Raw genomic sequence first — 25,095 nt, 5'->3', positions numbered from 1 at the left:
CAGGTCAGTGCTGCTGAATGGGATTTAATTGCAGGAGAGGTTGAGATACAAACCAGTGAAGGAGACCTACAGGAGGGCTGAGGAGAGACTGTTCAGAAGGGCCTGTGGGGATGAGACAAGGGAGAATGATTTGGAACTGGGGCAGGGCAGAGTTAGGTTGGACATCAGGAGGAAGTTCTGCACAGTGAGGGTGGTGACACTGGAACAGGCTGCCCAGGGATGTGATTGAGGCCACATCCCTGGAGACATTTGAGATCAGCCTTGCTGTGTCCCTGTGCAGCCTGCTCTAGCTGGAGATGTCCCTGCTGCCTGCAGAGAGGTTGGACAAGATGCCCTTTGAGGGTCCCTTCCAGCCTGCACTCTGACCAGTCCCTCCCCAGCCTTCCTGTAGGTCTCCTTCAGATGCTGAAATGCAGCTCTAAGGTCTCCTTGAAGCCTTCTGCAGGCTGAACAGACGCAACTTTCTCAGCCTGCCTTTGTAGAAGCGCTCAAGCCCTCTGATCGTTTTGGGGTGAGCCTGTGGGGATAGGACAAAGGGTGATGGTCTGAGAGTGGTGAGACACTGGAGCAGGTTGCCCAGGGCTGTGGTTGAGGCCCTGTGTCTGGAGACATTCAAGATCAGCCTTGCTGTGTCCCTGTGCAGCCTGCTCTAGCTGGAGATGTCCCTGCTGACTATGAGAGGGTTGGACAAGATGCCCTTTCAGGCTCCCTTCCAACTCAATGCGTTCTGTGAATCCTATCACCACAAGCCCTTGTGAAAACATCCTCCCTAGCTTTCTTGTAGCCCTCTTCAGGTACTGGAGTTAATCATGATGCCAATGTGGAGTTTTCCTAATGTCACACAGCAATATTGTTTACAATGTAGGGAAAAAATGGAGTGTTTTCTATGAAGTGCTTTTTCCCTTCTAAATACATGAGCCTGCAGCATGCCTGCTGTGTGTCCTCCCCATCTAGGTTACGTGTAATTGCTGGGTAATTGGGAGAAGCATGTAACAGCCATGGCATTTGCCAGGAAACCCTCCTAAGCTACCATGAAATTGGAGTGTGATATTTATTCTCTACAAAACTTGCTACCCAAATATCATCTGCAATCAGGTTTGGTCACCCCAGAGGTGTTTCTGCTCTGACTGTGTTGTGTGTAATGCCTGCACGGCTTGGATTTAACACCAGTATCACCCTAATGACTGGGCAGGGGGCTCTGGGAGCTTATTTTCCTTTCAGGGAAGCTGCTTTAACCTCCCTTGGGCTTCACTCTCAGGATTGTTAAAGATATTTCAAAGGCTGGCTCAAGATTGTAGAATCACAGAATGGTTTCAATTGGAAGGGACCTTAAAGATCATCCAGTTTTAACCAACCTGCCATGGGCAGGAACACCTCACACTAGACCAGGTTGCCCAAGGCATTGTCCAGCCTGGCCTTGAACACCTCCAGTGAAAGATGATGAAGGTTTGGAGGTAGCCCAAGAGGTTTTGGTGTTTGCAGTGGATCTGAGAGTAGTAATTGCTCTTAGGGGTGGGTTTTGAACTCTAGAGACGAAGGTTTGTGGGTACCCTGGAGGTACATCCTCAGCTCATCTGTTTTTTAACCTGTCAAGCTGCAACTGGGTAGGTTTGGAGTGGGCATTATGAAACACTTTTTCCCAGCAAGAGTGGTCAGGCATGGGAAAGAGCTGCCCAGGGAGGCGGTTGAGTCACCAGCCCCAGATGTGCTTAGAAGTCCTTTGGATGTGGTGTTTATGGATATGGTTTAAGGGTGAATTTTGTCAAGTAGGGATAATAGTTGGACTTGGTGATCCTGAAAGGCTTTTGCAACCAGAATGTTTCTGTGATTCTGGTTTTAAGGAGGTTGTCAAAAACAATAATGAAGCCATGATGATGATGATGACTGAACCACAACTCTGGTTTTGAGATCTTCATCCTCACGGGCAAGCGTGGGCTCAGTGTGAGGAGCCTCTGCTTTGGGTTCCTCTGGTGGAGGTTTTTGGCCTCCTTCAAGTGAAACAGTTGTTGGGGTGTTCAGCTGATCTCCAAAGCTGGCTCTGAAGGTGGGCAGCAGCAGTGGCCTTGCTCATGAGCAGTGGCTTTCTATGCCTTAGGATAAATGAGGCGGTAAGGGCACAGAGGTGCCCTCCTGGCTTTGCCAACCTTCATTAGCACCTTTCAGCAGCGTGGGGCTTACTCAAACTCCATCACAGCCTCTTGCTGGAGATTGCTTCTGAGCCTGATATGCATTTTTATCTAAACAAGGGTACTAAATGGCCTTTTGCTTCCCTCCCTAATGTCTTTTTTAATGGCAGGTCCTGAATTAAGAACATATATATATGACTGGAAGAATTTTCTAAGTGATATTGAAAACCCATTGTAAAGCAAGGATTTCTCCTTGCAAAATTATTGTAATGAGGTTCCAGTTTATTTTCTGGCTATATTTTACTCCTTTAATCCCCCAGAGGGTTTTGGGTTTTTTTTTCCAGAGGCAGCATCTCATTTTCAGTGCCTCTCTTCTTCACATTAGGGAAAAATACCTTTGTGAAATGCACAGAGGGGGTGGGGGGAAGGAAAGGAGAGGGAGGGGGAAAGAACCAGAGGAAGATGTACGAGATAAGAATAAACTTGCAAAGCTTTGAGGTGGTTTATGGCTTCTCTCAGAAGAATAACACTTCATGTATTTTTGTTATGGTTGGGTTTAATGATGCTTGCAGAAAAAAGATAAGGTAGGAATGGAAATATAAAATTAAACCAGCAAAGTGAATGTGATTATTTTAGTTACCAGCATTACCTGGGGAAAATGCTCGTGGGGGTTTTTATCTAGGCTAAATATTTGCTTTTCTAAGAGGGAAGGTCCCTCTGCACCTCCCAGCGTGAAGGTGGGAAGGGAAATTTTCCATGGGAGGATAGAGGCGACTCTGCCAGAGCCTCTGTGATGGAACCATCGCAGCCTGGTTGGACTGGATGATCCTGGTGGGCTTTTCCAACCGTAGGGATTCATAGTGGTTAGGTGTTGTGCTGAGGGATTTGCTTTGGTCAAGGACTTGTCAGTGTGAAACTGACGATTGGACTCCATGATCTTGAAGGTCTTTCCTGTGCTAGTTTGAGCCTAGCTAGAATGTTTTGGTGAGAAGAACTAGATTACAGGCTGTGGAAGGAAAACAGTGGTGATGTCTGCTTCGCTCATAGGCTTGCTGAGATGTGTAGAAAAGGAATCAAAGCACAGATAGAGCACTTCTTTTGCTGCTGATGGTGAGCTCCGAGCTGCAGCTTACTCTCTAACTGCACCCTCTATTTTTCTTTGGCTAATCCACTTTGCTTCCTAACCCCCCTGGCCAAACCTCCATTCTTCCTTGGGACTGGGGTAAGGTTGAGAGGGGCAGGGGGAAGGTGAAGGGGCAGTTGGGAGCCCCTCCTGGGGACTCAGGTTTCTGAGAGGGCTGCTGTGTTTCTGTATCACCTTTTATCATTTATATTTCTGTACATACTGTAAATATCTGCTTGTATATTGTGCTAGCTGTAAATATGAGCTTCATTCATATTTCCAGAGCTGGCTGAGTCTAGTCTGGGTGATTTCCAAAGTATGGGGGGGTGGGGAACACCCAAACCATCACATTCCCAATCTAAGAAATTCTGTGATTCTGATGCAGACCTGGGTACACCCCACAGCAGAGAGCTCCAAGGCCGCAAGACTGTCCCAGTCTGACAGCACTTGCCTGCCCTGAGCAGCTCTGCAGACTTCCAGCCCAAGCTGGAGATGTGAGATTGTGTTGGCTCTGCCATTGGAATGGGCTGCCCAGGGAGGTGGTGGAGTCACGGTCCCTGGAGGTGCTCAAGAAAAGACTGGATGAGGCACTCAGTGCCATGGTCTGGTTGACTGGATAGGGCTGGGTGCTAGGTTGGACTGGCCGAGCTTGGAGGTCTCTTCCAACCTGGTTGATTCTATGATTCTGTTTGATGGGGACCTGCCGGGGTCAGCCAGATCTCAAGTCGACAGAGCAGGCATGACCCTAGCTGAGTGTGGCCACACAGCCCCCAAGCATCCCAACCCAGCCACTGCTGGGCTGTGAGCAGTGAACTTGCTGCTGAGTTCACTCAGCCCTGTGGCCTTCAGCCTCACTGGGGAGTTCTTTTTTTCATTCCTTTCATGGATCTGAAGCAGCAAAGAGTTTGTTTCTAATTAAAGGACCTGAAGATTTACTCTTTAATTCAGATAGCTGAAAAGAAGCAGTTTCTGTGTAGGTTTCTTCCCTCCCAGAATCTAAACCAGATTATTATGTTAATGTTTTCGATCTTAAATCCATTAGAATATTCAATTTCAGGAAATGCTCTTGACCATCTGCTGCTGCTCAAAGAAATGAGTCTTGGAGGTTGTTTACTACCAGAAGTATCAGAGGTATTTAGAGTAGATCACAGTGAGCAGGGCAGGGAGCTGAGTTCTGGGTCTGGTTATATAAACCCATAACAGTGGCACCACCAACATCCACAGCAGCAGCTGCTGCTCTGTCACCATCCCAGAACAGCCTGGCCTGTGGCACCAGTGTCACAGTGATGTCTTGGCCATGACTGGAAGATCTCAGCCCTTCTCTGTCTCATAGGGAGCCAGTCTGGCTAAATTCCTGGTCTTAATACAAGTGATTTGACCTCTCTTGGATGGAAAGTGCCATCTTCATACAAAGTTCTCCCTGGATTGGTTTGGTGTAGACTGGTGCAGCTTCTTACTGGGTACAGGACTTTAATGGCCTCAAGGAGCAGCAGGGCAGGGCTAGACTGGAGATTAGGAAAAATGTCTTTGCTGCAAGAGTGGTCAGGCATTGGAACAGGCTGCCCAGGGAGGTGGTGGAGTTCCCATGTCTGGAGGTGCTCAAGAAATGCATAGACATAGCACTTCAGGACATGGTTAAATGTCCATGGGAGTGTTAGGTCTCAGTGATCTTGAAGGCATTTTCCAACCAGAATGGTTCTGTGATGCTCTGAAAGCATCATTTACTATTCATTGTGACTTCCAAACTTGCCAAGATCAACTGTGCTGATCCCCAGCCAACCTTCCCTCTTGGTGACCAGAGCAAGAGGGAGCAAAGCCCTTGTCACCTGCTGTGTGCAGGGCTGGGAGCCCATCAGAGCTACTGAGCCAGGCTGAGCTTGAATCTTTTGTTTCTTTTTCCTTGTGTATTTTACTACTGAAGCTTGTACATGGTTAGCAGTGTCAAGTGCAGTGGATGGAACCCAAGATGGTCTTCTAGTATTTTAAGAAGGCTACAGCAAAGCTGTGGAGGGATTCCTCATCAGAAAGTGCAGTGCTAGGGCAGGGGATAAGGGTTTCAAACTGAGTGAGGGGAGATTCAGAGTGGAGATGAGGAAGAAATTGTTGACAGTGAGGGTGGTGAGACACTGGAACAGGTTGCCCAGGGAGGTTGTGGGTGCCTCATTCCTGGCAGTGTTCAAGATGAGGTTGTTTGGGGCTCTGAACAATCTGGTCTAGTTGAAAGTGTCTTTTCTCACTGCAGGGGGTGACAGCCCAACCAGTCTGTGGTTCTGTCACAGCCATGCTGCAGGGCATGCTCACACCTGGGCTCTGCTCCTCCCCAGCTCCTGGCACTTGCTGTTTCTGCAGGACACTGGAAGCTTCTGTTGTCTTGCTGCTTGTCACTACACGATTGGGGTTGGCTTTGCAGAGAAGGAACATGTTCCATGTGGTTCCTTGTCCTTCCCCAGCAGCCTGACTCAAAGAGTGCAGCACCCAGAGGGGTGGAGGTTGCCTATCGATTGCTCTTTGCAGCCACTGCTCCCAGTATTGACGGATCAAGAGGGGCCAGGGCTGGGAAACAACGGCTGCTGGCAAGGAGCTGCAGTGGGCCACAGTAGGGGTGTCCCCAGGGCTCGTGTTCCTGCTAGACCAACTGCTGAGCATCACCCAAGCATCCTCCTGAGCATCCTCACGGTGCTGGGGATGTGGCTGCCCCACCTTGCTGTGGGGTCAGGCTGGGGACAGTGTTGCAAGGAAAATGTGAATGTTGTGATCAGTGATTCATGGAATGGTGTAGGTTGGAAGGGACCTCTGGAGATCATGGAGTCCAACTCTCCCTGCCAGAGCTCATTCAGCTGGAGCAGGGTGCACAGGATGGTATCCAGGTGGGTTTGGAATGACTCCAGAGATGGAAAGTCCACCACCTCTCTGGGCAGCCTGCTCCAGGACTCAGTCACCCGCACAGAGAAAGTTTGGCAAGATGAACTGTTCATGTAGTGCCTTCAGAAAGACACCTGTGTCCACCTAAGTGCATGCTGTGCCTACAAGTGACAGCAAGGATGTTGTATAGCTCCAGCAGCTCCTACAGAGAGCTGTCACAGCACTACTGGAGCAGCACACCCTCCCTACCAGCATAGTAACTTCAGAGCAATGCTTGGGGTTGGTGTTTTAGAAAACCCAGCTTCACCAGAAGCTCATCTGTGCTACCAGAAGTGTGTAGGAAGGTGGCTGACATTAGTGTGGGGCTGCAGGATGGGAGCTGTTCAGCAGCTCCTGGATAAGTATCTGACCATAGAATCATGAAATGCACTGGTTTGGAAAGGACCTTTGCAGGTTATCCAGTGCAGCAGCCCTGCATTCAGCAAGGAATCCACAACTAGATTGGGTTGCCCAGAGCCCCATCAAACCTGACCTTGAGTGTCTCCAGAGATGAGGCCTCAGCCACATCCCTGGGCACACTGTCCCAGGGTCTCCTCATCCTCACTGTGCAGAACTTCCTCCTGATGCCCAGCATAAACCTACCCTGTTCCAGTTTCAAATCACTCCCAGGTCTTTGTCAGATGTCTCTCCTCAGGTCTGCTGTAGCCCCTTCACATGGTGGAAGGCTGCTCTGAGGTCTCCCTGCAGTCTTAGAATCATAGAGTCAGTCAAGGTTGGAAGAGACCACAAGGATCATCTAGTTCCAACCCCCCAGCCATGGGCAGGGACACCCTACCCTAGATCAGGCTGCCCACAGCCTTGTCCAGCCTGGCCTTAAACAGCTCCAGGAACAGGGCCTCAACCACCTCCCTGGGCAACCCATTCCAGGCTCTCAGCACTCTCATGGTGAAGAACTTCCTCCAGTCTTACCTTCTCCGAGCTAAACAGCCCCAACAGTCTCAGCCTCTTTGCATAGAGGAGGTTCTTCAGCCCTCTGATCATCTTCATGGCCTCTTTGGGACCATCTCCAACAGATCAACATCCTTCTTGTGCTGGGGACTTCAGAGCTGGACACGTTACTCCAGGTAGGGTCTCACAGGAGCAGAGCAGAGGGGGAGAATCCCCTCCCTCGACCACGGTAGCCTTTGTCTGCCTGTGCCAAACAGATGCGAGCGGAGCCGAGTTCGATTTCTGCAGCCGCCTGGGGAATATTGCGAACTAATTATAGAAAACAGGAGATGCCCAACCCCTCCTCTTGCACTTTTTGTGATAAACAGTGTCTGCTCTCCACAGCTGAGTATTTAATTAGTGTTGATTGTCGTCTGCTGTTCAATAACCACTCATCAGCAGGATGGGGGTGTCCGCTGGGGCGGCGTGGCCTGAAGCACACAGGAGCCCAGGGTGTTCCTAATTAAGGATGCAATTTAGTTGAGCAAGTCATGTGCACGGTGCCCTGCCTTTTAGGTTCATTTTCAAGGTTAAAGGGTAAAAAGCAAAAGACCTTCCAGCTTTAGAGGGTGAAGAGCAATAGTTGGCAACGCAGCACCTGACGTGGTGCTTGTGCCTGTGTGTGCACAGACAGGTGCTTGGTGGGGCTCTGATCAACCCTGATCTAGTTGGGGATGTCCCTGCTGACTGAAGGGGGGGTTTTGGATCCCTTCCAGCCATAGAATCAACCAGGTTGGAAGAGACCTCCAAGCTCATCCAGTCCAACCTAGCACCCAGCCCTAGCCAGTCACTAGACCATGGCACTAAGTGCCTCATCCAGGCTTTGCTTGAACACCTCCAGGGGCAGCGACTCCACCACCAACCTGGGCAGCCCATTCCCATGGAAAATCACTCTCTGTGAAGAACTTCCTCCTAACATCCAGCCTACACTTCCCCCAGTGCCCCCTTGTTCTATTGCTGGTTGTCTGGGAGAAGAGACAAACCCCCACCTGGCTACAGCCTCCCTTCAGGTAGCCCAGTGCATTCTCTGACTTGCACCTTCAACACTGGGTTCAGTTTTGGGCCCATCACTCCAAGAAAGACATTGAGGGGCTTCTCTTCCAGAGAAGGGCAACAAGGCTGGAGAAAGGTTTGGAGAACAGGGCTGGTGAGGAGCAGATGAGGGAGCTGGGGAGGTCTAGTGTGGAGAAGAGAAGGCTAAGGGGAGACCTGATTACTCTCCACAACTGCCTGAAAGGAGGTTGCAGTGAGGTGGGGTTGGGCTCTTCTCCTTACTCTCAGGTGATGTAAAGAGAAAAAATGGCCTGAAATTGTTCCAGGGAAACTTTGGGTTGGAGATTAGGGAAAATTTCCTCACATAAAAGGTTCTTATGTATTGGCACAGGCTGCCCAGGAGGCGATGGAGTCACCACCAGATGGTCAAGTGGCCATGACACTGTGGGACATGGTTTAATGGCCATGGTGGAGTTGGGCTGTTGGTTGGACTTGGTCTTAGAGGCTTTTCCAATCATGATGATCCTCTGATTCTAGATGATCTCTTCTCCTTTTCTGGTGACCATCCACCTCTGTTGGATTTGCACTGGGATCTGGACCAGGATGGTGAAGGTTTGGGGTTGGGGGTGTAGGAGCATCCCTGACAGTGGAGACATGGAGGTTTCTTCACATGATTGCTATCATTGTGTGCACCTCTCCACGCTGGGCAGGACTCATTAGGGCCTGGGAGAGCTTTAGCCAGGGGGCTGAGAAGAGCCAGGGCTGCAGGCAGCTGTTGGGCGCATCCCCGTTCCTGCTGACAGGGCAGTTTGTGTGCCCAGGCTGGAGGGGAGCAGCAGCTAAAGCAGTAAATAAGCAAATGCCCATCTCCTCCCTGCATGGCTTCTCTGTTATTTATTTATATGTTCATTTTGCTGTGGCTCCTGGCAGCAGTGATGGAGCTGTCATGCTTTGGTGGCCACCGGCTCGTGATCCGCACCTGTTCTCCGTGCCGCCATCTCCCCGCTGCACTCTGGGGCTCTCTGTAACCCCCAGCCAAACAAAACGTGGAGAAAAATCAAATCCAATTACGTGCCATTGATTGCTCTCCAAATTTGCTTCTCACACACTTTTTGTCTACTCCCTGATTCCATTTTTTCCCCACTTTTCCTCCCTCCTCTCCATCCTGCGCCCGCTCTCTCCGCAGCAGCAGTCTCCTCCTGGGGAAGCGAGCGGCTGTGGCGCCGGCACTGGAACGCTGAGCCCTGGAGCAGTTAGGGAAGGCACAGCCTGGAGTGGGATTGTAGCTTTCACTGGGCAGCAGGGATGATCTGTGTGCTCAGCCTCTTCCTCAGGGACAGGTAGGACTCTTCAGTTCCTTCACTGCTTTTCCCTGTCCCCTCATCTTTATGAGCCTGACCTTGGATTTCAGCACCAGCATTGCCATGTGTGGAGCTGCTGACCACCAGCATCTCCTTCAGCTTGCTGGGTGCCCAGGAGTTGGCACTAGGTGCTCCACGGGCCAAATTTAGCTGCCCAGGTAGGGGTGGGGGGGGCCTGAGCTGGGTGGTGATGGGGCTGGGGCTGGTTCCAGCCTCTGCCACCAATAAGTGTGAGCAGCTCTGGTGGTCCTGTGCCCAAGATGTAGCTGTGTCCTGGTGCACCAACATCATCTTCTGGGGTAGCCCAGTGATGGTGAGAGCCCGTGGGATGTGGGGGCCATCATGGTGGCAGTGTGGGGCAGGCTGTCCCATCATATCTTTGCTCCAGAGCACCACTTGCACTTCTGGTGCACTGGGCCATCACTTTGGCTTTGTCTCCTCACAGAGGTGGCTTAACTGGGCTGGGGGACCCGTGTGGGGTTGTGGCTGGGGGAGGATGGTTCTGGCAGGAGAGAGGCTCCACATTCATGAGGGGCTTTGAATTCTGTAGTGATGGTGGCAGGGGCTGATGACCAGCTGCCTCCACATCTGGCTCTTTGTAAGCTGTCGTGACGTGCCCAGGCTGATACACCAAGGTGGTGATCAACTGAGCAGCCAGGCACAGGAGGCAGGTGGGAGATGTGGCTGGATGTCAGCAGCCACATCAGTGGCAACTTGGCTGGGTGATGGGGAGACTGGAGGCTCTAAGCCCTACTGCTGAGCTCTGTGCAGCAGCTGAAGGGTTAAAGGCAGCGGGAGGCAGCCGCAGGTCACTGGGCAGCAGCTTTGGTCAGAGCTTTCTCTTGCACATCAATATATTGACCATACTCCGATCTGGATCCACAGGGACGGGGCACAGCCCCTGGAGAGCAGCAGGCGGGATGTGTCCTAAGGGTGATGTGGGACAGGAGGGCTGAGCAGGGCTGCCTGTCCCTGCCACCCCAGGGCAGGTTTGGCAGCAGGATCGAGGGAGGTGAAACAGTCCCATCACCATTTCCTTGGATATGACCTGACCCAAGGCTTGCAGGGCAGGCCTGTGGAAATCAGACCCTTAAAAACACTGAAAGGGCTCTCAAAGCCTGGCACAGGCTGCCCAGGGAGGTGGCTGATTTGCTGTGTCTGGAGGTGTTTCAAAGAGGCAGAGATGTGGTGCTGAGGGACATGGTTTAGCAGCAGCCTTGGCAGAGTTAGAGAATGGTTGGTCTGGATGATCTTGAAGGTTTTTTCCAAACCAAAGCAATTCTGTGATTCTATAGGAGAGAAACCCTGAGGAGTGTCCCATCATACCATCACAGAATGGCTTGGACCTTAAAGATCATCCAGTTCCAACCCCCTGCCATAAGCAGGGACACCTCTCATCAGCCAACCTGGCCTTGAACAGCTCCAGGGAGGGAGCATCTCGTCCTTCCGTAGGGGACCTGTAAGGCTATACCCTGACCAGAGCATCTCGTCCTTCCGTAGGGGACCTGTAAGGCTATACCCTGACCAGAGCATCTCGTCCTTCTGTAGGGGACCTGTAAGGCTATACCCTGACCAGAGCATCTCGTCCTTCTGTAGGGGACCTGTAAGGCTATACCCTGACCAGAGCATCTCGTCCTTCTGTAGGGGACCTGGAGGCTATACCTTGACCACAGCCTCTAGTGCCACTCATGCATGGCCCCAGCGTCACCAGTGCCAGGGGGATGAGGACCCCATCCCAGGGGAGCAGCCATATGAAGGGTGTAAGGAAATGCCTTTAGGCCAGCAGCAGCAGCAGCTCAGTTGTGTTAATGCTGGACATGGAAAGATTGTCTTTGTTTAATGTCAGCTTGGTCTCAGTTTTGCTAACGACTGGGCAGAATGTGTGCACGTGATGGCATGGAAATGAAGAACAAGGTGCAATTAACTCCAAAATGTACAGGAGACTAATTGGGAGAAGATGACAAATATAGTTATCACCAGCAACTAATTAGAGCCCTGCCTTTGCCTTCTCTGCTTGATTAATCTCCACGAGGTGTTAATAGGTTCCGGGGCCTGACCGTAAGTTGTGAAGAGGCTGCTGGAGACCCCTCGGGTCTGCAGCCCCCTGAGAGGGTGCCTTGTGGAGAGGGGTGGGCAGGTTAAGGCTGGGTGGTTTATTAGGATGGGGGGGTGGTCGGTGCACTCCTCCTGCTGCTGGGTGATGGCTGAGGTCACAGTTTGGTGGTGGCCATGGTCCAATTTTGAGCACGGCAGTGATCCCGTTTCAGTTACATTTGGATGATGGCAACGCTTACATTTCAGTCACACTTCAGTGACAGCCACGATCACACTTTGGTCACGTTTTGGTGATGCCAGAGTGGTCACTGGGCTGGATGTGGTCCATCAGTCAGCCAAGAGTCAGTGCAGCAAGGCAGGAGGGCAGGCCCGTGGGTGCTGGCACAGCTCTGCTGACACATGCCTTGTCCTGTCTCACTCATCTCCAGCCTTACAACCCTTCTCGTTTGGCACTAAAAGGTGAAACAGCAGTGAAAAGTGAATGCTTCACTCGAGTCAAACTGGGCAAGAAAGGCTGGCATGAGGTGGGAGACAGATAAATAAATCACTCCCTGCTCAGACAATGAGCTGCAGGAGGCAGGATACCTCGGGAACTCTCCAAGCATAGGGGTGTGCTTGGAAAATGAAGGTTTGCAGCCCAAACCTTCTTGGCTTTTCACCAGGATGTTTGTTAGAGTTGATTTTAGGAAATGAGGTGCATTTTCAAATATGCTGCTCCCTGCTTCTGATGGACACTCCATGATGGAAAAGCCTGGAAAAGCTCATGGGTAAATGACTTGTTGGGAACTGGTGCCTGCTGGGACACCATACACTCAGCTAAACCTGGGGGGGAAAGTGTGTTTCTGTCTGGAAAACACCTGAAGGCACAGCCCTGAAAGAGGTTTTCCTTCTGGGTTTGCAGTTTGTTGGTTTATTCCAGCTTCCTGGTGGGAGGGTGAGGCAGGACACTTCTCATGGATGTGGCTGGGATGGATGTGGATCCCACAACCATCCCAAGCTGTAGCTGTGCTGGAAAATATAGAAAGCAATATCATAGAATCCTACAATGCACTGGGTTGGAAGGGACCTCTAAAGGTCATCTAATCCGACTCCCCTGCAGTCAGCAGGTGTAACCCCAACTAGATCAGGTTGCTCAAAGCTTTGTCAAGCCTGACCTTGAAAGTCTCCACCACATTCTTGAGTAACCCACTCCAGTGTTCCACCACCTTCATAGTAAAGTACTTCTTCCTAATGTCCAATCTAAATGTGCTGGTCCTGCTTGTCCCATGTGAAGAACATTTGTTAGGTGCCATCCCATGAGACCCCAGCCCCAGGCAGGTGGTGGTGATGCTGATATCAGTGCCACCACCCTTTAAACACAGCACTTGTACAAAGCTGGCCAGGGAGGTTTCTCCTGTGTAGTCCTCAGTGGGGTGCAGTGCAGAGATGCCACTGACATGCTGGAGTCACCATCCCTGGAGCTATTCAACAAACATGCAGACATGGCCCTTGGGGGCATGGTTTAATGGCCATCCATGGTGGTGTTGAGTTGATGGTTGGCCTCAGTGATCTCAGAGGTCTTTTCCATCTGGAACAATTGTATGTTTCTCTGGTTCTGTGACAGACACCCAGAAGGCTGGTGGCATCCTGGGTTGCATCAAAAGCAGCATGGCCAGTGGATGGAGAGAAGTGGTTCTGTCCCTCTGCTCTAGTGAGACCTCCCCAGGAGTACTGTGTCCAGCTCTGGGGTCTGCAACACCATAAGGGCATGGACCTGATGGAGCTGGTCTGTAGGAGACCACAAAGATAAGCAAAGGGATGGAGTACTTCTACAAGGATAGGCTGAAAGAGTTGGGGCTGTTCAGCCTAGAGAAGAGAAGACTTCAGGGAGACCTTAGAGCTGCATTCCAATATCTGAAGGGGACCTACAGGAAGGCTGGAGATAGAAGGGCCTGTGAGGATAAGACAAGAGAGAATGGTTTGAAACCGGGGCAGGGCAGAGTGAGGCTGGACATCAGGAGGAAGTTCTGCACAGTGAGGGTGGTGACACTGGCACGGGCTGCCCAGGGATGTGGTTGAGATCCCATCCCTGGAGACTTTGGAGATCAGCCTTGCCCTGTGCAGCCTGCTCTAGCTGGAGGTGTCCCTGCTGCCTGCAGAGGGGTTGGACAAGATGCCCTTTGAGGGTCGCATCCAGCCCGCAGTCTGAAGCTGCCTGAGCAGAAGGCTGCTTCCCTCCCCAGCAGCAGCCGGGCGCTGGCGGCAGAGCCAAGCCGCTGCCGCGGAGGATGAACCCGGCTCGGTCACCATGGAAACGCTGCCCGGGCCCCGGCGCCGCTCGCGTGTGCACGGAGCCCGTTGACCTCACTTAGAATTATTACCTTTAGCCAAATAAAATAATTTGTGTTAATAAAGAGCCCATTTTCTCCCGGCTTCCAAGCGAGCCTTCCCCAGAAGGCAGAGTGACTCCTTAATTACACTTTTACTGCGAGGTGATTAATGTTCAATATGTGAGACTCCGTTTAAATAAGTCTCTTATTAACACCTTTAATATGTTTTAATTTTTTTTCTTCCCTTCCCCCCTCCCCCTCCCCTCCCCCCTTCCCCTTTCCTCCGACGCTGGTGGTGAGGAGGGGGGGTGGGGGCTGCACAGCACTAGATGGAGCTCTGATATTAGCCATGGAGATGTGTGGGCACCCACCCGGCACCCATGGGCGAGCCCTGGGACCCTGTCATCTCCCAGAGGGATGAAACGATGGGAACTGGGAGGGGAAGCACCAAGCACCAAATCCAGCTCCAGGAAAGCCCCTTTGCTTCTCCTGTCATGATGGGGGTGATGTGCAATGAGCAAGTGAGGGTTCAGTGCACTCCTGGTGAAGAGCTGGAGCAGGACTGGGTTGGACCCTCCAGGGTGTAAGATGCAGCCATGCCAGGTCTGGAAATTCTCATGGTGGTACAGGTCTCTTTGACTACCAGCATGTCCTTCCCATGAGAGACACAGATGGAACTGGACTGTCCTGGGAATTGTACTGGGGCATGGCAAAGTGATGAGAAAATGGAGGACCCCCTCCCCTTTTTTTGGGTCACTCCTCCACCAATTATGGAGAGTCTGGTCTGGGGATAGGTGACAGATCATAGAGTCATTAAGGCTGGAAAGTACCTCTAAGATCACCCAGTTCAACCACCACCACCACAGCCATTAAAGCCAGAGCATGGCACTCTGAGACTCCACGACTGCACCACCTCCCAGGGCAGCCCATTCCAACCCCTGAGCACTCTGTAAGACGAGGGGCAGCAGATACCAAGTGGAACGCAGCAGGTTCCACCTCAAGGTGAGGGAAAGCAAGCCGGGTCCAGGCCGAACTGCCCACAAGTGCAGCTCCACGTGGCAGGGGCTGAGTCCATCTCCCCACCTTCTTACCTGCTCTCTGCTGGAACGGAGCTCACTGTTTCTCTTGCACAGACAAACATTCCAGGGAAATTAAGGAAGTGCCCTGGCTGCTACTGGGGCTTGTGTGTGCTGAGCAATGCTGCCGAGCTAACCCAAGCCACCAAGAAAGGAATGCTTGCTAAATGAATTTGTGCCTTAATTACTCGGCAAGATCGTTGGAGGAAGCACTCAGCTGCTGCCAGTTACCAGTTTGGTGGAGCTTTTCTTCCAGAGCCTCAGCTCCTCAAACAGGCTTCAGCTGAGGATCCTCACAGGTGATTATCCCAAAACGCAGCTTATTTCTTGGAGCCATTGTGATTGTCTGCCCTCAACCTGGAACCTTCTGAAGAGGATTAGAGATCTGTTGTCTTAGGATGTGAGTTTTTGTTCCTTTCCTGATGATTTTGTTTCCCTCTGTTGGCTTTTGGTTTACTGATAATTCCTTTTCTTTTCCCCTTACTTCCTTGCAAAGAGAAGTTTTACCAGAGGCATAGGGGGTACCCCTGAGACCCTGTTCTGGCTGCCCTCCTTTGTTTACCCTGAACTACTTCACTCTATTAAATCTGTGCCAGAAATTGGGAGGGAATAAACTGAACCCCCAGTGATGGTATCCCTTAATCCCACGCCTACCCTCTGGGTGTATCTCTGGGTTGGGCTGTGCTCAGTTCCTTGTCTCCTTTGAGTAGTTTGAACAGAGGTGGAACTTTGCTTAGGCTCAGCCTGTGAAGATGTTAAAGCTGTGCTAGAGGAATAGCAGCTTAGTGGGTATAAATTCTGAGAGCTCTATTAATTCCAGTGCTAAATGAGACAGTTCTTAATTGTTTGTGCTGTTAACCACCTCGCTGAGAGAAAGGCATCAAACACCCACCCTGCACTTCACCACTGTGTGTTTGGGGGATTGTTAGTTCAGAGGGCTGAGCTATGCATCATCCAATAGTTCTGAACAGTCATCTGTTTCAGGACTGATTCCATGTGAAAATGATCTTTTGTTGCATTAACCAAAACTTCAGATAGTTCTGAGGAGGATGTTTCTCTGTTCCAGAGCCAGGGGAATTCTGCAGCCAAGTTGGTGCTGTTTAGCCATCATGAAACCAGAGATCAGGCAGTGCTGGGGTGTGCAGTGCTGGGTGTCCTCCTCTCTTCTTTATTTTCCAACCTTGCACTTCTGTTGCCAATTTTGCTTGCAGTTGGATATTTTGCTCTGCAGTTCCTTCCTGACCCCGTGGCCCTGCCTTTTACTGGGTGTTTGGGGATGAACAAGGCAGACAGAAAATTAAGTGAGGTTTGTCTTTGCCACGTTGAGGGCAGTGAGGTGGTCTGCAGCAGCCAGTTACCACCTCAGCCCTGGTCCTTTAGGGATGCTTTTCTGGTCAAGGTTTGTGCTGCTCATCTCCTAGCTCAACACAGGGCAGAGGAGAGGAATGGGAAGCCTCAGCATCTGTGTTTTTGTTATGGGATCATCTTCTGTGACTGGGAGTAGGGCACACAGGGGAATCCCTGAGCTGTTGGGGCTGGTTGAAGTCTTGTGAGCAGAAAGGAGTTAACCAGGCCAGGACACTCCTTCCAAAAGTGGAAGGTAAAATTCATAGAATCACAGGATTGTTTTGGTTAGAAAAGACTTTTAAGATCATTGAGTCCAACCATTCTCTAACTCTGCCAAGTTGCTAACCAATGACACTAAGTGTCTAATTCAGCTGGGACATGCAGGAAGCTACGAACAAATCAAGTTCAGATAGGGGGACCCCATCCTATGCCACTACAAGACCATCAAGGACCTCAGTCTTGGAGAGGAAGTCCCTGCTCTGGATCAGCAATGGCCTTTCTATGCCCATAAGAAGATGACTGTCTGTGTTCCCTACTCTGTGCCAACAGTAAACCCACGCTGTCCCCTCAGAAGCCATCTCCAATCCATTTTGTCTCCTAAAAACCACCTCAAACCCACAAACCCCACCTCAGACCCTTGCTGTCCCCCCAAACCACCTCTACCCCATGGTGAGAGCAGGCAGTGAAGCTGAGCAGTGCTTGTGGGGATGGGCAGCACCTCCCCTACATGTTAAAAAACTCGTTTAAAAGTTAACAGTGGCCAGTAATGAACCAGCAAAGGTTTATTGCCCATAAAGGATAAAATTAATGTAAGCTATCCTCATAAACTCCCCTGATTTGTGCTGCTCCTTTCCATTCTCGCTGCGTGTCTCTGCCAGCCTCTTCTCAGCAGCAAAGAGGTCTTGGTGGAGCAGGTTAATCATCAAATCCCAGCCCTGGTGGCCCCATCTGAGGCAGCCCAGGCTGCTGCTGTGGCCTCTTCATCCCATGGCAAAGCAGAGGCACGAATTAGAATTTCCCTTAAGAGGCTTCCTGGCTAGGTTACAATCTTTGGTAAAGGTCTTTTCCTCATGACTTCTGGATCCCAACAAGGTTTTTGCAGTCAGACCACACTGTGCTCCTCCACCTTTCTTTCTCTTCACCCAACAATTGCCCCAGGAAAAAAACATCACACCTCACTTTTATTTCCTCTAATACTGTGGGCAAAACCAAAATGGGAAAATTCCAGAATCTCAGCATGGAAGAGACCTCTGGAGATCACCTATCCCACCCTTCTGCTTGCCCAGGATCATGATATCCAGCTGGGTTTGGAATCTCTCTAGAGGAGGAGACTCAACAGCCTCTGTGGGCAGCCTGCTCCAGGCCTCCAGCACCCTCACACTGAAAGTTCCAGATTGCGCCTGTTGCCTCTTGCCCTGTCACTGGCCCCATCCATCCTCTTGCTCCCCACCCTTTAGCTCTTGCTGAGCGTTGATCAGATCCCCTCTGGGGCTACTCTTCTCCAGACTCAATAGCCCCAGGGCTCTCAGCCTCTCCTGCTCACAGAGATGCTCCAGACTCCCAGCATCTTTATCACCTCTGTTGGACTCTCTCCAGTAGTTCCCTGTCCCTCTTGTACTGGGATTAAGGCAAAAAATCCCAGATGTGACATTTCTGGAGGCACAAACCTCTGACTTACAGCCCCAGCATGCTTTATTTTCCATAAATTGATGAGGCTTAAAGGAGAAGCTAAACTTTTAGCCAATATATAGATGAAATGATCTTAAATTCCCATATTAAAGCTCATCATTAACCTGTTGGGGTTTACTGGGCTAGCAGTAAACACAAGCAGCTGTGAACAGGGTGTTTAATTGTTCCACTGAATATTCATAACATACAGAACCTTGAGAGAAATTGTTCCAGGATGATGGGGAGCTTGATAAAGCAAAGCCTGACTTCAGTTAGGGTGAGCAAATGCAAAGCAGCTGCACCACACACCCTCAGATAGAAGCATAGAATTGTTTTAGCTGGAAAAGATCTGGGATCACTGAGTCAAACCATCAGCCTGAGACCACCACAGCCGTTAAACCACGTCCTGAAGTGCCAGGATGCGGGCACAAATCAGAACCTGACGGGGTCCATCTGGACAGGAGAAGAAAATTCATGATGCTGAGGGTGCTGGATCCCTGCAGCAGGCTGCCTGCAGAGGTTGTGGAGTCTTCTGCTCTGGAGAGCTTCCAAACCCTCCTGGTCATTGCAATCCTGGGCAAGCTACTGCAGGTGTGCCTGCTTTAACAGGGCAGTTGGAGCTAGATGTTCTCCAGAGGTCCTTTCCAAGCACTCCATGCTGGAATTCTGTGGGTTATGCACTCGGTGGATATTTAGGGTGCTGGTCAAATAAGGCATCACCTGTGGTCATAGTGGAGCTGCTTACTGGGAGGCTGTAAGAGGTTCTGCAGCATGGACTGAGGTCCTTGGTCCTACGTGCTGAGTGCAGGTGTACATGGGACAGCAGAACAAGATCTGTGATGTAAAGCTCTCGAGGCAGACCACAGGGCTGGGGGCCATGAAGGGACGTGTGTGACTTGTGAACTAAGGGAGTTGGTAACTCACAGGGTGATGGCTTCAGATGGCTCTGTTTTATCAGTGGTTTCTGCCACCTGAGCGGCGCTGCCTGTCTCGGGTGTGTTTAGCAGTTGGTGGCTTGTCTCGGGTTTGTGACTCTCTTTGTGACACTCGTGGCTTTATGTGACTGCATCACTTGCCCCAGCTTCATTAAATCCAGCTGAGGCTGGAGCTAGTGGCCAAGCAAGTTGTGCATTCCCAGTGCCAGGGGCCGCTCAGTAATCCCCCTGCAAAGTTCAGGAGCTGGTTCCAGGCTGAACTTACACTATGTGAAGTGAAGCTGGGGCTGTGGGTGGAAGAGGGGAAGGATGGAGAAGGTGGAGCTGGCTGGTACCCAACTGCTGGTTGGAGGCAACTCCTGGTAGGTCTGGGGGCTGCTGCATGCTCATGGTGATTCTGCTGGTAAAGATGCTGTAGTCCTGGTGGAGAAACAGCCTCTGCACTTCTTGAGGAGCATTTGGAGATGCCTCAATATTGCACCAGGGAGGTTTTGGATGGGTGTCAGTAGAAACTTCTTCACTGAAAGGGTTCTCAAAGACTGGAACAGGCTCCCCAGGGTGATGGTTGAGTCCCCATCCCTGGAGGTGTTTAAAAGAGGCACAGGTGTGGTGCAGAGGGAAGTGATTTAGCACTACACTTGCCAGAGTTAGAGAATGGTTGGAGTCAGTCATCTGGAAGGGTCTTTTCCAACTGAAATTATTCTCCAGTTCTCCCTTCATCTGTCCTTGGACACTGTTCTCTTGGCACATGCAGGGCTTGGGCTGGGAGCTCAGCCAGTGACAGCAGCACAGAAACAGCATCTCCTTAGGGTTTACATCATGCCAAAATGGCCTCTTCTGGCCTCTTTCCCCAGTATCCCCCATGCCAAGCATGGGAGAAATCCTGGCCCATCACAGCCATTCTGCCTGGGCCATCCCAGCAGTGCCGGGAGAGGATGGATGGAGGCACCAGGTGGGTGGGAGGCAGTTGGATGACATTTCTTGTGCCCTCTGGTGACTTCCTTTCACTTCAACTCACTGGCCATGGAAGAGGAGGGTGACTTTTCTAATCCAGTGAAACCAGTCATCCCTTCCCATAACCATGGGCAGGGGGGAGGAAATCATGGATTAGCATGGAGGTGTTTGGTCAGCTTGAGCTTTGCTCCTGACTCAGTTCTGTAGAATTGCTCCAGTCTCTGCATTTCCCTTCAGCTCTGCCACGCTCTCTTTGTTGTCCCTCCCCTCTCTGCTTTGGTAGATGCCAAGTAGCCAAGGTGATGTTTCTGTGTGAAATGCTTTTGGTGCTGAATCTTTCCTGTGCAGTTTGGCCAATGCCAGCCCTTCCCAGTCTGTGGTGGCATCTCGCCGTGTCACAGGGACCATTTGTATGGGGAACATATCTCTGCAGCTTGTTTGCTTCACTGTTTTCTTCTGTGCTTGAAACTTGCCCCAGATGATGCTGAATTTGAGAAAGGTTGGATGTGACTTGGAGCAGATGAAGTGACCTGAATTGGTGTATTGGCATCACTGGTGTGACAAGAAGAAGGTGAAAGCTCATGCACCAGCCAGAACCTGGGGCACAAAGGACTCACAGTAAAGGCTTGATAGCTTCTTGGGGTGTTTGAGGTTTTCAGTTCTGAGAGTGTAGTTTCCTGGACCAGAATATTCTCACTCTGTGCCTACCTGTGCAGGCCAATCTGGGAGAACCTGCTTTAGCAGGGCATCTGGACTAGATGACCTCCAACTCCAGCTTGGGGACATGGTTTGTTGGCCACGGTGGTCTCAGATTGAGGATTGGACCTCATGATCTTGGAGGGCTTTTCCAAGCAAAACAACTCTGTGATGCTGTGACTTCTTGTAGAAGGTCTGTGTCCCTGTGGGGCAGGTTGGGAGGGGGACACTGGAGCCTCTCACCTTGCCTGCCATTCCCTGTTTGTGATCCCAAGAGATAAGCTGCTACCCCAGGCAGCAGCAGGCTTCACTTCATTGCAGGCTGTTGGTCTGTGGGCCTGCAATGCATTTATAATTTTTATTGTTATATCTTTTAATTTTATTTTGCTTCCCTTGCTGTCTGGGAGAGGGGAAGATAGGAGCCCCATATTTATTACAGCACAAACGATCTACCTCTGCCAATGTATGTATCAGTTAATTTAATCTCACCACTTTAAATAAAACTGTTTTTCCTTCCTTTCTTTACTTCCCTCCCTCCCCTCTTTCTCCTCCCCTCCCTCCCTCCCACCCGCTGCTTTACCTACTCCTCTTGGTGCCAGGTGATCAATTGGTGTAAAAAGCAAAACAAAGGTTGGGGTGGGGGAAGGAGGAGAATAAAAAGAGAAGAGGGGGAAAGTGGGGGAAAGAAAAGGGTAAAAGGGAAGGGGAAAAAAAGAAAGGGGGGGAAAAGGAAGAAAGGTGAAGGAAAAGAAGAAGGGGGGGAAAGGAAAGGGAGAAAAAGGAAGAAAGAGGGAAAAAACAAGGGAGGAAAAAGTGAGGGGGAAAGAGGGGGAAAAAAGAAAAGGGGAGGAGGGGGGGAAAGGAAGAAAGGGGAAGAAAAAGAAGAGAGGAGGAAAAAAGTGGGGGTGAAAAAAGAAAAGGGGGGAAGAGGGAAAAAGGAAGAAAGGGGGAAAAAAGAAGGGAGGAAAAAAGTGGGGGGGGAAGAAGGGGAAAAAAGAAAAGGGGAGGAGGGGGGGAAGGAAGAAAGGGGAAGAAAAAGAAGAGGGGAGGAAAAAATGGAGGTGAAAAAAGAAAAGGGGGGAAGAGGGAAAAAGAAAGAAAGGGGGGGAAAAAAAGGGAGGAAAAAAGTGGGGGGAAAGAAGGGGAAAAAAGAAAAGGGGGGAAGGGAGAAAAAGGAAGAAGGGAGGACAAAAGTGGAGGAACAAGGAAAGATGGGGAAAATAAAAGGGGAAAATGGAGTTTGGAAAAAAGGAAAAATAAAGGAGGGTGAAAAGGAGGGGGGGAAGGAAACAAGAAGGGGGAGAGGGGGAAAATAAGAGGAGTAAAGGGAAAATAAGGGAAAAGGAAGGGAGGAAAAAAAAGAAAGGAGGGAAAAAAGGTGGGAAAGAAGGAAAAAAAGTGGAAAAATGAAGGGGGGGAAGATAGGGAGTAAAAGGAAATATAAGTGGAGGGGGGGAAGGCAAGGGGGAAAGAAAAAAGGCTGGCAAGTGAAAGTCTCCTTTGCCTTTTGTAATCTGCATGGAAAAGGCTTTTTCTGGTTGCTAGGACCGGCTCAGCCTTTCACCGCTTCCGCCTCTCTGCCTCTCCCGTGGCCTCCGTCTGATTGACATTTACAAATTACCAAGCTGAGAGTGTTCAATCTTTGACCCGTGTGTTTCTATTCAGCAATGAGTGAGATTTGCAAGCATTTTGTCATATAATTACTGCAAATCCCTTGAAAATTTCCACAACAACGCCTAGATGAATGGTAATTTGTGCAGACAGCCGCTGATGCCTTCACAATACACCAAGATGCAAAACAGTCCAATAGTTTGTGGTGGGGTTGTGTGTGGTTTTTTTTTTCCTTCCTCTTCTTCTATTTTTGGTTGCTTTTTTTTTTTTTTTTATTAAGTCTAAGATTTCTTGAGGAGGGGGAAAAAAATGTTCAGCACTTCAGCGTTGTAAAATATTTGGCTTGTGGGATTTATTTGCTTACACAGCCTCTGTTTGTGCTGATTTTATTGTATTGACTGTATGCATTTTTTTTCCCTCCCCCCCCCCCCCCCCCCCCCCCCCCCCCCCCCATTCTACAGTTTTATTGTGTGTTGGTCATATGCATACATCACCCATATTGTTCTCCAGGAAATTTATTCCACCTTTCAGCCTGCTCTTGATAGGACTTATTGCATTACTAGTTAAGTGCTGAGATTTGCTACTACAAAGACCTGAAACAGCCTCTTGTGATGTTTATTCACCAGTGGTGGCTGAGATCATCTGTTTTCATTGCACTTGGAGGAGAACACCTGCATCACAGCAGGCTTGGGTTGCTCGGGGTTTGCTCTTGTGGAATGGTCCAGCTACCTCTCCGAATTGGATGGCTAAAGGAAGGACATCAGTGGCTCAGAAGGAGGTGGATGTCCAACACCTGTTGGAATAATCATGTATAATTATTCATGGCTTACTTAGATCATAGAATTATTTGGGGTGGAAAAGCCCTCTTGGATCATCCAGTCCAACACCATCCTGGCCACTAAATCATGTCCCCAGGTGCCATGGCCACGCATTTCTTGAGCACCTCCAGGGATGGTGACTCCACCACCTCCTTGGGCAGCCTGTTCCACCCCCTGACCACTCCTGCAGTGAAGAAAATTTTCTCTAGTCTTCAACCTAACCCCCCCAGCACAATTTCACCCCCAACTCACTGCAGCCTTCTTTCAGGGAGCTGTAGCTAGCAATGAGGTCTCCCCTCAGCCTCCTCTTCTCCAGACTGCACATGCTGAGCTCCCTCAGCTGCTTCTCCCCAGCCCTGTTCCCCAGACTCTTCCCCAGCTTTTTGCCCATCTCTAGACACGTTCCTGCTCTTCAGTGTCCTCCTTGCAGTGAGGGGTCCAAAAGTGAACCCAGCATTTGAGGTGTGGCCTCAGATGTCCCTCTCGAGCTGTTTTGCAGGAGCATGGTGAGCCATGGGTCACCGTGATGGATCAGAGGAAGAGCTCAGTGACTGCAGGCTCTGAACAAACCGCTCTTGTCATTAGGGTGGAAATGTAATCTCTGCAAAAGCTGTGGCTATGGTAGACTTAGCAAGAGCTGCTCACGTTATGGGAATTTAATGCACCTGGTAGAAACTAACTGCAGGTCATCAGTTTTTATTGGCAGAGTGCAGACATGCAGTGTGATGAACTGATCTGGCAAAACATTAACAAAGGTGGGGGGAAAGAAAGAGGAAGGAAAGAATGCCTTCAGATGGAGATCTGCAGCGGGGATCATCGAAATCAGAGCAAATGCTGCTCTCCAGGTACTTCTCTGCTCAGCCCTGGTAATTTTTGCTGCTGATGGCAATGGTCTTTTTTCACATGGAGTTTGCAGATAATTTTTTTGTCTGGCACATATCTAGAACTTCCACAGTCACCTACTAATTTAAACCAATTTGCCCTAGGTGATGGGTGAATACACTTGAAAATGAAATGGGTCTGATTTAAGCATCCCTTCTCTGAAGCCAAAGATTATATAATTAAATTAAAAGAAAATGTGTTTTATAATAAACTGTATTTCCTCTTGGCAAAATCCAATTTGGGAACAAGATTGTAATATCATATCTAAAAATGTTTTCCCATGGGTATTACCAGCCCGTTTCCTTTAATTGTTTTCACCCATCGTATTACAAGCTCTCCAAGTAGGGAAATGAGTGGGGGTTTCACAAAGAGACAGCAGGCAGAGAGGGAAGGTTGGCTTCCATCCCAAGAGGACATTCTGGAGAATCAGAGGTGGTGGTGGAAGTGGACACCTCCCTGCCTGCCCTGGGCTTTTGGCTGCTGCGATGTCACGGACAGCGCAGCCAGCTTGCTCAGGATGGAGCCTGATGGTCATGATGCTCTTTGGATAAAGCCAGGTTTCAGCAAGCTGTGATCAGCCCTGGCATCTCAGGTCTTCCTCCTCTGGTGTAGGTCTGGTCCAGACAGAAGCTCGATGAGCCATGCTGTAAAGGTTTTGCACTTCAGTGGAAAATATTTAATGCTGTGGGTGGGAGCTGCTGGGGGAGCTTCTTCCCCAGCATGGCTCAGGAGTTTGGTGACACCAGGAGTTTTCCTGGCTGTTTCCCAGCACGTGGATGAGGGGGATCAGGTGCTCAGGGTGAGAGGAGGGATCTGCTGCAGCTGTGAGTACCGTAGCCATCCTGCTGATCCACCAGGAGCTCAAATGCTGGGTGAGGGAAAACAGCAATGTAGGGTACGCCTCAAGTCCAATATGAGCCATTTCTGCCCTTAATTAACAGGCTTATTTCCTTCTCTAGACCTTTGCCTGGTCATCCACTGCTGCTGCTGTCCCTGCAAAGGGCATGGCTCTCAGTTCTGCATGTCTAACTGCTGTGCATCAGGATAATTTGAAGGCAAGGCAACTAAAATCACTGAGTCCCACTGTCAACCTAAGACCACCATGGCCATTAAAACATGCCCTGGAATGTGTGGACATGAAGCTTCAGGACACGGTTTAATGGCCACGATGGTCTTAGGTTGACGGTTGAACTCAGTGATCTTAGAGGGCTTTTCCAACCAACACCATTCTGTGATTCCATGCCTCCAATTTCGTGTAGATTTGGCAAACTTTGGCAAAAAGCTTCAATTAA

General features: G+C 50.3%; 1 long non-coding RNA gene across 1 annotated transcript in view; it reads left to right on the top strand.

Moving 5' to 3' along the window:
* Positions 1–15,203: 15,203 nt before the first annotated feature.
* Positions 15,204–25,095, top strand: part of LOC135187390 (uncharacterized) — a 61,564-nt gene continuing 51,672 nt past the window's right edge. Inside the window, exon 1 of the long non-coding RNA XR_010307328.1 lies at positions 15,204–15,292. This is a non-coding gene — a long non-coding RNA (uncharacterized LOC135187390). The remainder of the gene's footprint in view (positions 15,293–25,095) is intronic.

The sequence above is a fragment of the Pogoniulus pusillus genome, chromosome 27 (genome assembly GCF_015220805.1).
Source record: "Pogoniulus pusillus isolate bPogPus1 chromosome 27, bPogPus1.pri, whole genome shotgun sequence".
In the NCBI taxonomy this organism is placed as follows: Eukaryota; Metazoa; Chordata; class Aves; order Piciformes; family Lybiidae; genus Pogoniulus; species Pogoniulus pusillus.
This window is presented reverse-complemented; position numbering and strand designations above follow the sequence as displayed.